The sequence below is a fragment of the Jaculus jaculus genome, chromosome 11 (assembly GCF_020740685.1).
Source record: "Jaculus jaculus isolate mJacJac1 chromosome 11, mJacJac1.mat.Y.cur, whole genome shotgun sequence".
Classification (NCBI taxonomy): Eukaryota; Metazoa; Chordata; class Mammalia; order Rodentia; family Dipodidae; genus Jaculus; species Jaculus jaculus.
The window spans coordinates 100,356,665-100,370,720 of NC_059112.1; the positions used below are offsets into that span (position 1 = coordinate 100,356,665).

The 14,056-nt window shown below is 49.9% G+C and overlaps 1 pseudogene; it reads left to right on the forward strand.

The window, feature by feature from the left end:
• Nucleotides 1-1,447: 1,447 nt before the first annotated feature.
• On the forward strand, nucleotides 1,448-12,262 carry LOC101599913 (annotated as a pseudogene).
• Nucleotides 12,263-14,056: the final 1,794 nt, after the last annotated feature.

Genomic DNA, 14,056 nt, shown 5'->3' on the forward strand with positions numbered 1-14,056 from the left:
AGGTACCTTCAAAAGACTGCATTCTTTCTGTTGTCTCAGTACAGGTCAGTTGGCCCAGTCTCAATGGTTGTAATCTCTGATACAATTGCTGCTTTTAGCCCAGGGGATACATGTAGGACATTAGTCAAATTTAGGTGTCCTATGGGACCCACTTCTTGTCATGCCTCCTCTCCCAGAAAACTCCACATTTGCACAAGCTTTGACTGTCTTTCTGCCTGGTTCCTCATTTGTAGGGACAGACATGTGTCTCAATTGTGTGGGTAGTATGTGTTGTGTGTGCATTCTGTATGTACATATATGTGCAGATGGACATGCCCCATGTACACATTAGCAGAGGCCATAGTTTGTCTCGTGTCATCTTTGTCACTCTTCCACCTTTTTTCCTTGAGACAGCACCTCTTGTTGAACCCAGAGCTATCTTTATTTAACTTAGACAGACTGACAAGCAAACCCATGGGTCCTATTGTCTCCGCGTCTCAGCACTGGGATTGTAGGCATGCACAGCCATGCACAGTTTTTACATGATGCTGGGAATTAAACTCAGTTCCTCAAGCTTGATCAGCAAGCACTCTGACCAATGAACCATCTTCCCAGCCCCACAATGTTCTCTCTTGAGACAGGTTCTCACCGTGGAGCCCACCACGGTCTTCACTTGGCTCTCCTGCCGCCTCCTGACTGCTGACATTGCACGACGCGCCACTGCACGTGGCACTCTCGGTCTGACGGCATTCACGTTGTGTGTGATAATTCTAACCTGGTAGTGTTGAGAAATGGCAAGGAGAGCAGGGAAGTCATCTGGGCACTAGAAGAGTGAGAATGAGGGCAGTGGCCACTTTGGAGAAAGTGAGAAAAATCTAGAAGGTAGGCACCCACTGTGTTGAGTGAAGAAACAGATGCTGGAATGTGAGAACCAAGTGAGGCCCACAGCTCTCAGGGCCTTGCCGCACACAGACTTTATTGTGGTGCTGGAGACCGACCCAGCCCTGAACTTGTTCTTGACTTCCATCTCCCAAGGAGCCCTGAAATCCAACATGAGGTCCTATCTCTACCAAACCACCATGCAGTCTTCCCTGAGTTCCTGTCTCCACAGACCTACCATCTAGTCTTACATGACGTCCTGTTTCCACAGACTCACCATGCAGTCTTTCATGAGGTCTTGTCTCCACAGACCCACAGTGTAGTTTTACATGAGGTCTTGTCTCTACAGACACACCATGCAGTCTTAGATGAGGGCCTGCTCCATAGACCTACTGTGCAGTCTGACAGAAAATCCTGTCTCGACAGACCCACCCTGCAGTCTGACGTGATGTCCTTTCTCCACAGGTCCACAGTGTAGTCTGATGCGATGTCCTGGCTCAACAGGCCTACAATGCAGTCCTACATGATGTCCTCTCTCCACACACCCACCCTGCAGTTTTACATGCCGTCCTGTCTCCACAGAGCCACCATGAAGTTCTATGTGAAGTACTGCCTCCACAAGCCCACCGTGCAGTCCGACATGATGTGCTATTTCCACAGACCGACCATGCAGTCCTACATGATGTCCTGTCTCCACAGGCCCACCAGTCGGAAGTTACATCCTATCTCCACAGACCCATAATGCAGTTCAACGTGACAGCCTGTTTCCACAGACCCACTGTGCAGTCCGACATAAGGTCCTGTCTCCAGAGATCCACCATGCACTATTATGTGACATCCTGTCTCCACCAAACCACAATACAGTCTGACATGATGTACTGTCTCCACAGACCCACAATGCAATCTTACATGAGCTCCTCTCCACACACCCACCATGCAATCTTACATGACGTCCTGTCTCCACAGACAGATGATTCAGTCCTAAGTGACACCCTTTTTTCATAGACCCACTATGCAGTCTGATGTGACTTCCTGCTTCCATAGACCCACCAAGCAGTGTGACGTGATGTCTTGTCTCCACAGAACCACCATGCAGTCCAATGTGACAACCTTTCTTCATAGACCCATCATGTAGTCTGATGTGACATCCTGACGTCATGGCTCCACAGACCTACCCTACAGTCTGAAGTGATGTCCTGCCTCCACAGACCCACAATGCAGTCTGAGGTGATGTCCTTTCTCCAAAGACCCACCCTGCAGTCTTACATGACTTCCTGTCTCCACAGACTCACCTTGCAGTCTGACATGACATAATGTCTCCACAGAACCACCATGCAGTCTGGCATGACATCCTTTCTCCACAGACCCACCAGACTGTCCATCATGATGTCCAGTCTACACAGACCCAACATGCAGTCCGACGTCACTTCGTGTCTATACAGACCCACCATGCAGTATGATGCGCTGTCCTGTCTCTACAGATCCACGATGCAGTCCAACCTGACATCCTGCCTCCACACCCCCATTGTGCAGTCCGTCATGAGGTCCTATCTCCACAGACCAACCATGCAGTCCTACGTGATATCCAACATGACACCCTTTCTCCACAGACCAACCATGTATTCTAATGTGATGTCCTGTCTTCACAGACCCACCATGTGGTGTTACATGAGGCCCTTTCTCCAAAGACCCTCCATGCATTTTTACATTAGGTCTTTGCAGTGCTACCTTGGAGTTTCTCATTAGTTCCTATCCACACAGTGCTGCCCTACAGCTAAAATTATTCTTCTATTGACCACCCTGCACCTGAACACACGGACCAGCTCATTCTTATAGTGTCCACTCTGAACCCGAGCATATAGACTAGCTCCTCCTTCCGGGGTCCACGCTGAACTTGAATGCATGGGCTAGCTCCCCCTCCTAGTATCCACTGTGAACCTGAGCATATGAACCAGACCCCTCGAGTGTCCACTCTGAACCTGAACACATGGACTTTGGTTGGCGATGGGAACAAACCAGTGAGCTGTGAGGACAAGAGTGGAACAATCTGGCTCCAAGGGGGAGCAAGAGCCTAAGGCAGGACCCTGGCCCACCACATATCTCCCCCAACACCTGGGCAGAGGAGGCTGGGGGTTGGGTGGGAACCAAGTAAAGAAGCACCACGGTGGAGGTGCCAGGACTCTGGGCGATGCCGCAGTGTAAGCCTCCAGAAGTCAGATGCAGGAGTGACTCCAGGCAGCAGGAGCAGCCCTGAGATAGCCCCAGCAAGCACTGTGGAGGGGAGGAGCAGAAGACCAAAGCACGGAGCAAGAGGCAGGGGAAGAGACCTGTAGGGAGAGGCAGTGCCCTGGCCAGGGAGGACCACAGGGCACCCATGCAGCCCTTGGGGCTTCCTGGCTAGGGCTCAATGACAAGTCAGCAGATTAGGTTAAAGAGGCTGTTGCCTTTCTGCTTTGCCACCTACATGGATCCTCTGGGTGAACGTGAGTGAGCTGCAAGACGACTTCTTTCTCCTTCTTTCCCTTGAACTCAGTGACTGGGGGAGCATCTCCTGCTTTCCATCCATTTGCATGCTCACACTCTCCTGGTGTGACTCTTTCTGGGAAGGGAACTTCTTTGGCCTTTTAGAGAGGTTATGACCACTGATAAGGTCAAGGTGCATAGGATGCTGTGATCTGCCCTCAATCCACAGACAGTCACAGTGGGATGGGCAGCTAGGTCAGGCCACATGGTGGTCCTGCCTCTACCTTCAGGCACACGCACTACCCAGGCCAAAGCCCACCTCCACCTCGGACAGGAGCAGGCAAGATGGCCTCCTTATTTTGACCTTAAATGACAGGAAGGTTCTGAACATGGCTCCCCAATGTTAGAAGCCATTCCTACACCTGTTGTCTCTGTGGTTTAGCACATCCCCTTGCTTCCCACCTCACTCATGCAGACTTGTGTCTATTCAAGGAACCCAAGTAGCCATGGCTGTGTGAGCTGGGGACACCCACAGGGAGCTGACCTGAATGCAGTGGTTTTGTTCTTTGGGCTTGGATGTTTGAGAAGGATACAGGCCACTTGCGGCTCAGCTGGGGGTTGTCCTGCAGGTCAGGAGGCTGTAGGGGACCATCACAGAGAGGTTGGTGCTCTCTCATCTTCTGCAAAATATCCAGCAACAGCTCAAAATTTGAAAACTCCCATAATTTCTCTTCTAAGTTCTGTTCCAAGGAGAGAGATGTCTCAGTTCACAGGAACATTACACACGCAGAGGAACATACCCACAAAGAGCTTGAGTGACCTCTGCCCGGCGACCAGGAGCCCGCTTTGCTGTGGCTCCCAGACCTGGGTCGCGGTGGCTTCGGGGCTGGATGGCCTGCCAGGTAGAGCAGAACCTGGCCTGGCCCTGCCAGCTCTGTCACAGCGGACTCAAGTCCAGCAGGGAGCTCGAGCTCCAGGGCAGCGGCGGGAATGTGACCACTGCGAACCACTGCACTCTGCCCCACCTCAGTGTCTTTCTGACCCTGACCTCCTGCCAGCCTCCCCGTCCTGCTCCCTGCGCCTCACACACCGCCCTTTGCTGGCTTCCTCCTCGCAGCTTGGTTTCCAGCACAGGCCTTTGAACTTCCTCTTCCCCAGGGCTGGCCTGACTGTGCGTCACTGCTCAGGTCTCAGTGAAACAAGCAGCAAAGCAGAGGGCGGCTGTTAAGGGCCGAGGAACTCCAAGTTCCTAGGCCTGCAGCAGCTGAGGACTGAGGAGGTCTGGTACCTAAGCCTGCCAAGAGGCCATGATGCCACCAGCTGTAGGCATCTGCTGAGGACCACCTAGACGTCCTGGCCCACACAAGAGCCAAGGCCCCGCATGCAGCAGTGGAGGTGCCCCTCACCGACTGTTGGGCTTCCCTGCAGACTCCAGAGCCAGCAAAGCAAAGCTGCCCTCTGAGACCATCACCAGATTTGCCTTCCGGGCCTTCTACCTGGGCAGGGCAAAGAACCCAGCCAGCTGTTTGCAAAACAAGGTCGGTATCGTGATGTCCTCCATCTTACTAATATAAAAATGATGGCTTGGCGAGGCGATCACATGTCCGAGGTCATTCAGTCACAGTGGTTTGAGGCCTGGTCTCCCAGGCAGAGCTCTCAAGTACAGCAAGCTACTCCTGTTGGTCAAACTGGGACAGTAATAGATGCCTGTGTGGGGACACTGTGGACAAACACTAATCCAGCTCTTAGCAGGGCATGCAACCAGTCACACCTGATATTGGGACCAGTCTTAGATCTTGACCCAAACCTAACAACAAAGAATTGAGAGCTAAGCATGTGGTTAATGTTGGGTTAAAAACACATATTCCCCCCCACCAGAAGTGTCCTGAGTGAGGGCTAAATGTCTCCTGTGGATGAAATAACACAAACAACTAACTTCCACCCAGCAAGACAGGGTGGCCCCTCAAGGCTCTGTGTCCTGACTGGGTGGTCTCTGTGAGCTCATCCTAGGTTATCCAGGCATGTCCATTAGCGGGTGGCAGAACGGCCAGAGTGCCCAGCTCCATGCACCTCCGGCTTGGCTCTCTTCTGCGCCCTCCATAAGCCTGATTGTCCAGCCGCACAGATGGCTCTTTCCGTCTTTCTGGGGGTGCTAGGACATTGAACATAGGCTGTCAGGAAGCCATGGCCGCAGCCTGAGGCTGCTACTGGGGTGGGAACATGACAGCGGTGTGACTGGGCTGACTTCTCAACAGGACAATGGGTGGGTGACCCTCAGGTCAAGTCAGAGAAACCGCCTTGCTCTGCCCACGACCTGGCAGGTCCTGGGCGGGGTGCTGCACCCGTGGCCCATCACTGAGCGACCCCAATGCCGCGGGGCATCCACATGTCAGGCGAATGAGGATCCGGTACTCTGACCTCGATGCCTGCCAGGCAGCCACACACCAGAGGAATGAGCTGCCACGATCCAGACCCTGATGCCAACCAGACACCCACCTGCCAGGAAAATGAGGCACCCCTAGCCCCACCCGGCAGCCACCTGCAAGGGGAATATGCTGCACCAAACCCGAACCACGAATGGCACACACACGCAAGGGAACGAGCTGCCCAAACAGCGACCCCGAATGCCGTCCGTCACCCACCTGCCAGGGGAACGAGCCGCCCAAACACCGACCTCGAACCCCGTCCGGCACCCACCTGCCAGGGGAATGAGAGCCGCGCGTGTGCCGCCAGTTAATGGTCTTTAACGTCTGCAGAAGTGACTCGCGGCCAGGAGTGGACGTTGCTGGGAAAGCGCGGGAAGCTGCTGGAGCCCAGGCGGCACGAGAGGGCGGGGTCAGGGGGCGGAGTCAGGGGCGGAGTCAAGATGGCGGAGTCAAGATGGCGGAGTCAGGGGCGGAGTCAAGATGGCGGAGTCAGGGGCGGAGTCAAGATGGCGGAGTCAGGGGGCGGGGTCAAGATGGCGGAGTCAGGGGCGGAGTCAAGATGGCGGAGTCAGGGACGGAGTCAAGATGGCGGAGTCAGGGGGTGGAGTCATGGGCGGAGTCAAGATGGCGGAGTCAAGATGGCAGAACCTGGGGTGAGGATTCAAGAGGGTGGGGCTAGGATGGCAGAGTCAAGAGGTTGGAGTCAGGGTGGGGGTCGGGCCTTCCGTCCTGGATGATGCGAAGGGGGGAAGAGGCGGGTGCTCAGCAGCTCATGGGATGTGCCTGGAGTAGGGAAGGTGGAGCTGGGGCGTAGCCCCGAAGCAACTCAGGTCACCAGAGGTGTCCCTTGGAAGTGTCCTAAGGTGTTGCTGGGGTTCCTGGAGAAGGGCTTGATGGGCAATCTGGCTATACTTGGGTGTTGCTTGGGGGTCTGCAGTCCTTACAGCGGTTGGGAGTGGGGCTTGTGGCCTGATGTAGGGCCTAGTCTGGGGCAGGTGGTGACAAGTTCTTGAATGCTATACTTGGGGTAGGGCCCCGTCCAGACTTTCATTATTATTAACAGCATACTTAGTTTGGATACATCGTGAATTGGTACTCTCTTTTCCCTGCTCCCTACCCTTATTCTACTGGGGTCGTTACTCAGTGGGGTTGCAGGTATTCCCCATGGGGTTGTGGTTTTATGCCATTTGGGAACAGCAGTCAGTTATTTTTAGGGGGAGGAGGAGAGGGAATGCTTCTGGGCATGATGTCTAAATCTGTGGCTCTTACAATCTTTCCTTCCCTTTTCTGTGAAATTCCCAGAGTCGTGGTGGGTGAGTTTTAACTCTCCTTCAGTGATGAGCTCTCAGGAGCCTCTGGATCTCGGCTTTGGTAAGTGTTGACTATCCTCAGTCTGCTTCATCCTGGGTGCTGACTAGCAGGAACTGCATGGAAACAGCACTCCTGCTCATCTCCCCCTTCCTCTGTGGTCCAGCTGTGGCTTGGCTGAAGTGTGAGGGGTTTATCTCCTCTGGTCTTGCTACCTTTTGAAAAGAAGAACAGATTCTCCAATAGAGAGTGAAGTCGGGATAGTGTAAATGGTATAATCATTATTAATTTAGGGAGAATTTGAAGGACGTAACCTCTCGTTTAGCCAAAGGCTAATGAGAGCTTGACCCTGCACAGCAAAATCTTTGTCTCCATAGAATTCTTATCTGGTTCCCAATTCCAGATATGAGTTCCTTTACACTGAGCAGATCTCTTAGCCAATCAGAAAGTTATTTTGGCTACCCACCAAGGCTGTGGGTCACAATTGCACTGGCGTGTACATCCTGTCAGTGTGTTTGCTTCTGAGTAGCTTAGACCTCTGGTTGCTCAGACCACTGTTGGCCTCTTTTCCTCAGTAGCTCATGTAGCACTTGATAGCACTAGACAAGTTACCTGTCTGGAGACTGGCTTCTTTCTGGATTCCAGCCAGGTCTCTGCATGCTCTGTGTCAGCAGCATATGGTGTCTTCAAGTAATCAAGTGCTTTGACAGAAAGCTGTCTTGATTTGGAGATCTCATAGGTCTCTCTGATCACCAGCTCAATGTGGGTAGCAACCAATCTCAGGTACTGGGAGTTACAAGCCAGATACATTTTTTTTTTCTTTTAAGCTTAGGCTTCATCCCACCCTCTCCAGGGACCTACTTTTACTCCGTTTGAGGGTTATGTCTTTTAGGCTATCTCCACATAGAAAGGTTTCTATGGTGTGAGCTCATTTGGGATTTAGTTTTGTGTTTGTTTTCTCCCCTCTGTTTCCCCTCACCCCAAACCCTTCCATCCCTATTGTATGGGTCTTCAGTTGCTTATCAGGTATGTCAGCAACTCAAGGAGGTCCAGGTTAGGAACCTTAGATAGGTGACACCTTGCGGTGTTTGTCTTCCTGTGATTGTGTGAGTTTGCTGCATATGATAAATTTCATCATATCATTTTTTCTTACTGCTGAGTATAATTCCATTGTGTAAATATTCCAAAACTTTGTTATCCATTCATCCAATGATGGGCATCTGCATTGATTCCAGTTCTTAGCTATAGTGAATTGAGCAGCTATAAACAAGGTTGAGCAAATATCTCTGATATCTCTGTAGTGAAGCATGGAGCATTTAGGATAAATGCCCAGTAAGGAAGTAACTGGGTCTGTTGGTAGCTCTATGTCCTTCCTTTTCAGGAATCTCCATATTGATTTCCATGGTGGTTGTACAAGTTTATGTGCCCACCAACAGTGGATGAGTGTTCTGATTTGTCCATATCCTTGCCAATATTCATTTTTATTTGATATTTTAATGTTTGCCATCCTTACTGGGGTAAGGTAGATTCTCATAGCATAGCTGTTTTATTTTGCATTTCCCTAATGGTTAGAGATGTTGAACATTTTGTTTTTGTTTGTTTTATTGAGGTAGGGTGTCACTCTAGCTCAGGGTGACCTGGAATTCACTATGTAGTCTCAGGGTGGCCTCAAACTCATGGTGATCCTTCTACCTCTGCCTCCCAAGTGCTGGGATTGAAGGTGTGCACCACCACGCCCGGTTGAACATTTTTTAAAGTATGTATTAGCCATTTGTAATTCTTCCTCTGAGAACTCCCTATTCTGTTCTCTGTCCCACTTTTGGAGTGGGTTGTTTGATATGTTAATTTTTTATGCTCTTTGTAGATTCTGGATATTAGGCTTCTGTCACTGGTTTTCCTCTCATGCATTATAGCCTAATATGTGGCCAATTTTGGAGAAGGTTCCATGGGCTGCTGAGAAGATTGTGTATTCCATAGAGTTGGGGTGGACAGTTCTGTAGATGTCCGTTAGGTCTACTTAATTTATGATGTTGTTGAGCTCTATTATTTCCCTATTGATTTTCTGCTTGGAGGATCTATCTATTGATGATAGCGGAGAATGGAAGTCTCTTACTATGATGGTGTTGGTATTCATTTGTGTTTTGTTGTCAAGTAGCTTTTGTTTTGTAAACTGTGGTGCACCTGTGTTTGGCACATGTATATTAATGATTGTGATGTGCTCATGTTGGATCGTTTGTTGATGAGTAACAAATGGCCTTCTTTGTCCTTTTTGATTACCTTTGGTTTAAAGTCTATTTTATTAGATATAAATATTGCTTCACCTGCTTGTTTTTTATTTCCATGTTATAGGAATATCATTTTCCATCCTTTCACCCTCAGAAGGTGTGTAAAGTAGGTTTCTTGAAGGCAGCAGATAGAAGGGTCCATTTTTTCATCCAACCTGATAACTTGTGTCTTTTGATGGGTGAGTTAAGACCATTAATATTTAAGGTTGTTACTGTGAGGTTTGAATTAATCCCTGCCATGATGAGATGGTTTATGGTGTTTGGTGCTTTCTTGTGTTATGTACTAATTTGAGCCTGGTTTATTTTTGTTACTGTGATCTTCTTCTCATTGGCTCTTGAGATTGGTTGTTTCACTGTTCTGTGTGCCAGAGAGAGGGGGCTTGGGTGACTATAAGTTTATAACCCCATGTAATATGACCCATATGTGATAATGTTCATACAGTAAAGTTCTCAAACAATAAAAAATTAAACAAATAACAGTTGAAAAAAGTTTCCATCCATAATTGCTTAACCCTGTGCTCTTGAGCAGAACATCATAGCAGCAGAGTGTGTGGTGGGAGGTGAGATGTTCACATCATGGCTGACCTGGAAGCCCATTGCAACTGGAACTAGTGGCCATTTTATAGCCCTCAAAGGTCAGCCCTAGGGGCCTACTTCCTCCAGTTAGACCCGCCCCCTAAAGGTTCTCTGGCCTACTTAAATACTGGAGAATGTGTTCAAAACATGATCTTGTTGGGAGACATTTGGGATTTAAATCACAAGTGAATTACCAAATCACAAGTGAATTACCTAAAAGTCTTCCCCAGACTTCACAATCACTTTTGTTGTTAGTACAGCTCAGTTCTCGTGTCATTGTGAAACTGGAACCCTGTATGCAACTCTATGTTATTTTAAAAATGTTTTATTTCCCCAGGGGCTCCCCGTGAGCCACCACCACAGCCACTGCGCTGAGGCTGCCCACGCTGGGGCCTGGGGTGAGCCTCATCTGGAAGAGGGGCTTCTACAGGGATGTCAATAAGATGGTCTGGGAGCTGCTCAGGATCCACCTGTCCCTGATGCACGTCAGCAGTGGGGCATATGGCCCCGTGTGCTCAGCCATTGACAAGCGGTCAAGGGGGAAGGTAGCATCAAGAAGCTGAGCCGGCCCTTCCAGTGCGAGATCTTCGCCAAGTGGGCCTACCAGGAGCTCTTGCCACTGAAGCACATGTGTCACGAGAGCGTCCTTGGGATTGGGCTCCTGGATGTCTTCACCTCGCCACCTCCCTGCGCGACTTCCATGACTTCCGTCTGGTGATGCCCTTCATGCCGTTGGACCTGCAGGAGCTCATGGGGATGGAGTTCAGCGAGGATAAGATCTAGTACCTGGTGTATCAGATGCTCAAAGATCTAAAGTACATTCACTCAGCCGGCATCATCCACAGAGACCTGAAGCCGGGCAACCTGGCAGTGAATGAGAACTGTGAGCTGAAGATCCTGGATTTTGGGCTGGCGCGGCACACGGATGCCATGATGACAGGCTACATGGTAACACACTGGTACTGAGCCCCCGAGGTGATCCTCAGCTGAATGCATTACAACCAGACAGTGGACATCTGGTCAGTTGGCTGCATCATGGAGGAGATTCTAACGGGGAAGACTCTGTTCAAGGGGAAGGACAACCTGGACCAGTTGACCCAGATCCTCAAGGTGACCGGGGTGCCAGGTGCTGAGTTGGTGCAGAAGCTTAATGACAAGGTGGCCAAATCCTACATGCACCCTCTGCCACAGAGCTCCAAGAAGGACTTCACCCAGCTCTCCCTGCGTGCTGGTCCCTGGGCCGTGGACCTGCTGGACATGATGTTGGAGCCAGACGTGGACAAGTGCCTGACAGCCGCTCAGGCCCTTGCCCACCCTTCCTTTGACCGAGCCTTTCCCAGACCCGGAAGAGGAGACGGAGGCCCAGCAGCCATCTGACGACTGCTTAGAACACACGAAACTCACCGTAGGTGATTGGGAGAAACACATCTACAAGGAGGTTGGGTCGGAAGCTTTACTCCCATTGCCAGGAAGGACTCGTGGCTTGAAGACTAGCCCAGCCCAAGCTCTGCTGAGCATCATAACACTGCCCGTCATGTGCTGCCCAGGACCAACGGTTATTCATTTCTATCAGCGCCCTAGTGCCCCTGGCAATGTAGCCTCCCAGGCAGACAGACGTGCCTTCTGCACAGGAAGCAGAACTCTGAGGTGCCTGAGGGGGGGGGGGAAGTAGTCTGATCACAGCGGGGGGGCCATTAAAATGCCTTCGTGAGGGAAATGTTTATTTATTTATTTATTGTAGAGAATGAGAGAGAGGAAGAGGCAGACAGAATGGGCGTGTCAGGGCCTCCAGCTGCTGCAGATGAACTTCAGACACCTGCATCACCTTGTGCATCTGGCTTACTTGGGTACTGGGGAATCAAACCTGTGTCCTTTGGCTTTGCAGGCAAGTGCCTTAACCATTAAGCCATCTCTCCAGCCCCTGTATGCAATTCTGAACTCTCTTGCCCTTGGCCTCCTTGCCCAGAGCCCTCTCAGCACATACCCATGCTAGCCCCAGCCTCAAGTAGGTACAGTGGGATCTTTGTCTTCCCCTGCAGGCAGAAAAGAGAAGAGACTGGAGGCATGGCCCTTTCCTGCAATTTGCTTCCACATCATGCCGTGCATGTCCTAACACAGGAGACAAATGTCACCAAGCCACATCCACCAGGGCCTCTGTCAGAAGCAGCGTACTGGTCCCTTGAGAGGCCCAGCCACGTGTTGCAGCCATCAGCAATCAACCCCGTTGCTCGCACGGAAGGAACCCAACGATCATGCTGCAGTCACTTCTGCTGGACTGGAAGCCCCAGTTTTCCTTCCCTCTGCAGTCACTGGCATCACGTGTCCCTCTCAGGGGACATAAACTAGATGCAAGGGTCCTTATCCTCCAGAATATGCCACTTGGCTCAAAACGGGGCCAATGAGAGCCAAGTCCAGTGGATACTCATTTCTGGGCTACTGGCATTCAGTCTGCATAGTTAACCCCAAGTTGCAGATGGGAAAACTGATGTGGGGGCATTTATTTAACCTTCATCCCAGGGTGGAGAAACGACCCCCGGGGGGCAGTCTGGAATGAGAGCACATTTTAATCACCCACCTGGTTGCTATGGTGATCTTGTTACTGCTGAGTGAGTGCCCCATTTCAACTTCTAACTTTTGCTTCTAACAGTCCCTATTTTTGCTTCTCACTATTGCTGAACCAGTTGCCACGGCCAGGGGATGCAGTGCCTGGCATCTGGCCAGGCTGGTGCCACATCCTGCCTCAAACCTGGGACAAGGGAGGGATGCACAGGAAACAGATCTCAACCAGGCCATGCAAAATACTCAAGCTGAGGAGACCAAAGGTGGATTCTGGGTGAGTGCTCAAGTGTAAATGTGGTCCTTCCCCTGTCAATGTGTTGGAAGCTGCGTGTGTGTGGTGTGTGGAGAAGAGTTAGACCTTTGAAAGGCAGGTCTTGTAGTTAGATCATTGTGGGCACTGCAGGAGAAAAAAGATGAATATCCTGGAAATTTGACGGGGAGAACAAAAAAAAAAAGGTAACGGGAAGGGATTGTTATCAAAATTTATTATATACATATGTAAAAATTTTCAATAGCCAAGCTTGGTGGTGCACATCTTTAATCCCAGCACTCGGGAGACAGAGGTGGGAGGATCGCTGTGAATTCGAGGCCATCCTGAGACTACATAGTGATGTCCAGGCCAGCTTGGATTGGAGAGTGAGACCCTACCTTGAAAAACAAACCAAAAAGATTGTCAATAAAAAATAAATTCCAAATCATATGATTGAGGGCTAGGATTATGGCTCAACAGTAAAAGATGCTTGCTTGCAAAGCCTGCCATTCTGGACTCAGTTCCTCCCCAGCAGTCATGGAACCAACGTGACTCGTGTCTGGTGTTCCATTTACACTGGCAAGAGTCCTTGGAGCATCCGTACACAGACACACACACAAATATTTATTAAACAATATATATATATATATATATATATATATATATATATATATATATACACACACACACATATACATATATATGTATATATATATATACACACATACATACATACATATATATTAAAATATGTGAATTAAAAATAGTTGGCTCACCCATAAAATGGAATATTGCACAGCTCTAAACAGAATGGTGCCCTGGTACACACCATAGTGCAGGTGAACTTTGTATGTTTTTTTGGGGGGGGGCTTGCTGCTATATTCCTTCCTTTTGAGATTGGGGCTCATGGATCCAAGGCTAGGCTTGAACTCAGGATCCACCTGCCTCTCCATTCTGAGTGCTGGGATTACAGACATGAGCTAACATATCTGGCTTGAACTTTGAAAGCATGCTAAGTGGAAGAATCCAGACATAAAAGGTCACATATCATATGATTCTATTTAGATGAAATGTTTGGAACAGGCAAATCTAAGGAGACGGGAGACCATGAGGCAGGAGCCAAGGGAGCCAGGAGGGAATGAGAGATGAATTCTGATGGGTTTATGGTTTCCTCTGGGCCAAGGAAAATGTTGTCAATTTGGTTGTCATGAGATTTGCATGGGTCTGTGTGTATACCAAACATCACTGAATTGTGTACTTTAAATGTGTGACTTATGTGGCACACAGACTGCATGTCAAATAAACAGCCGTGACAATAATAAATGATAAGG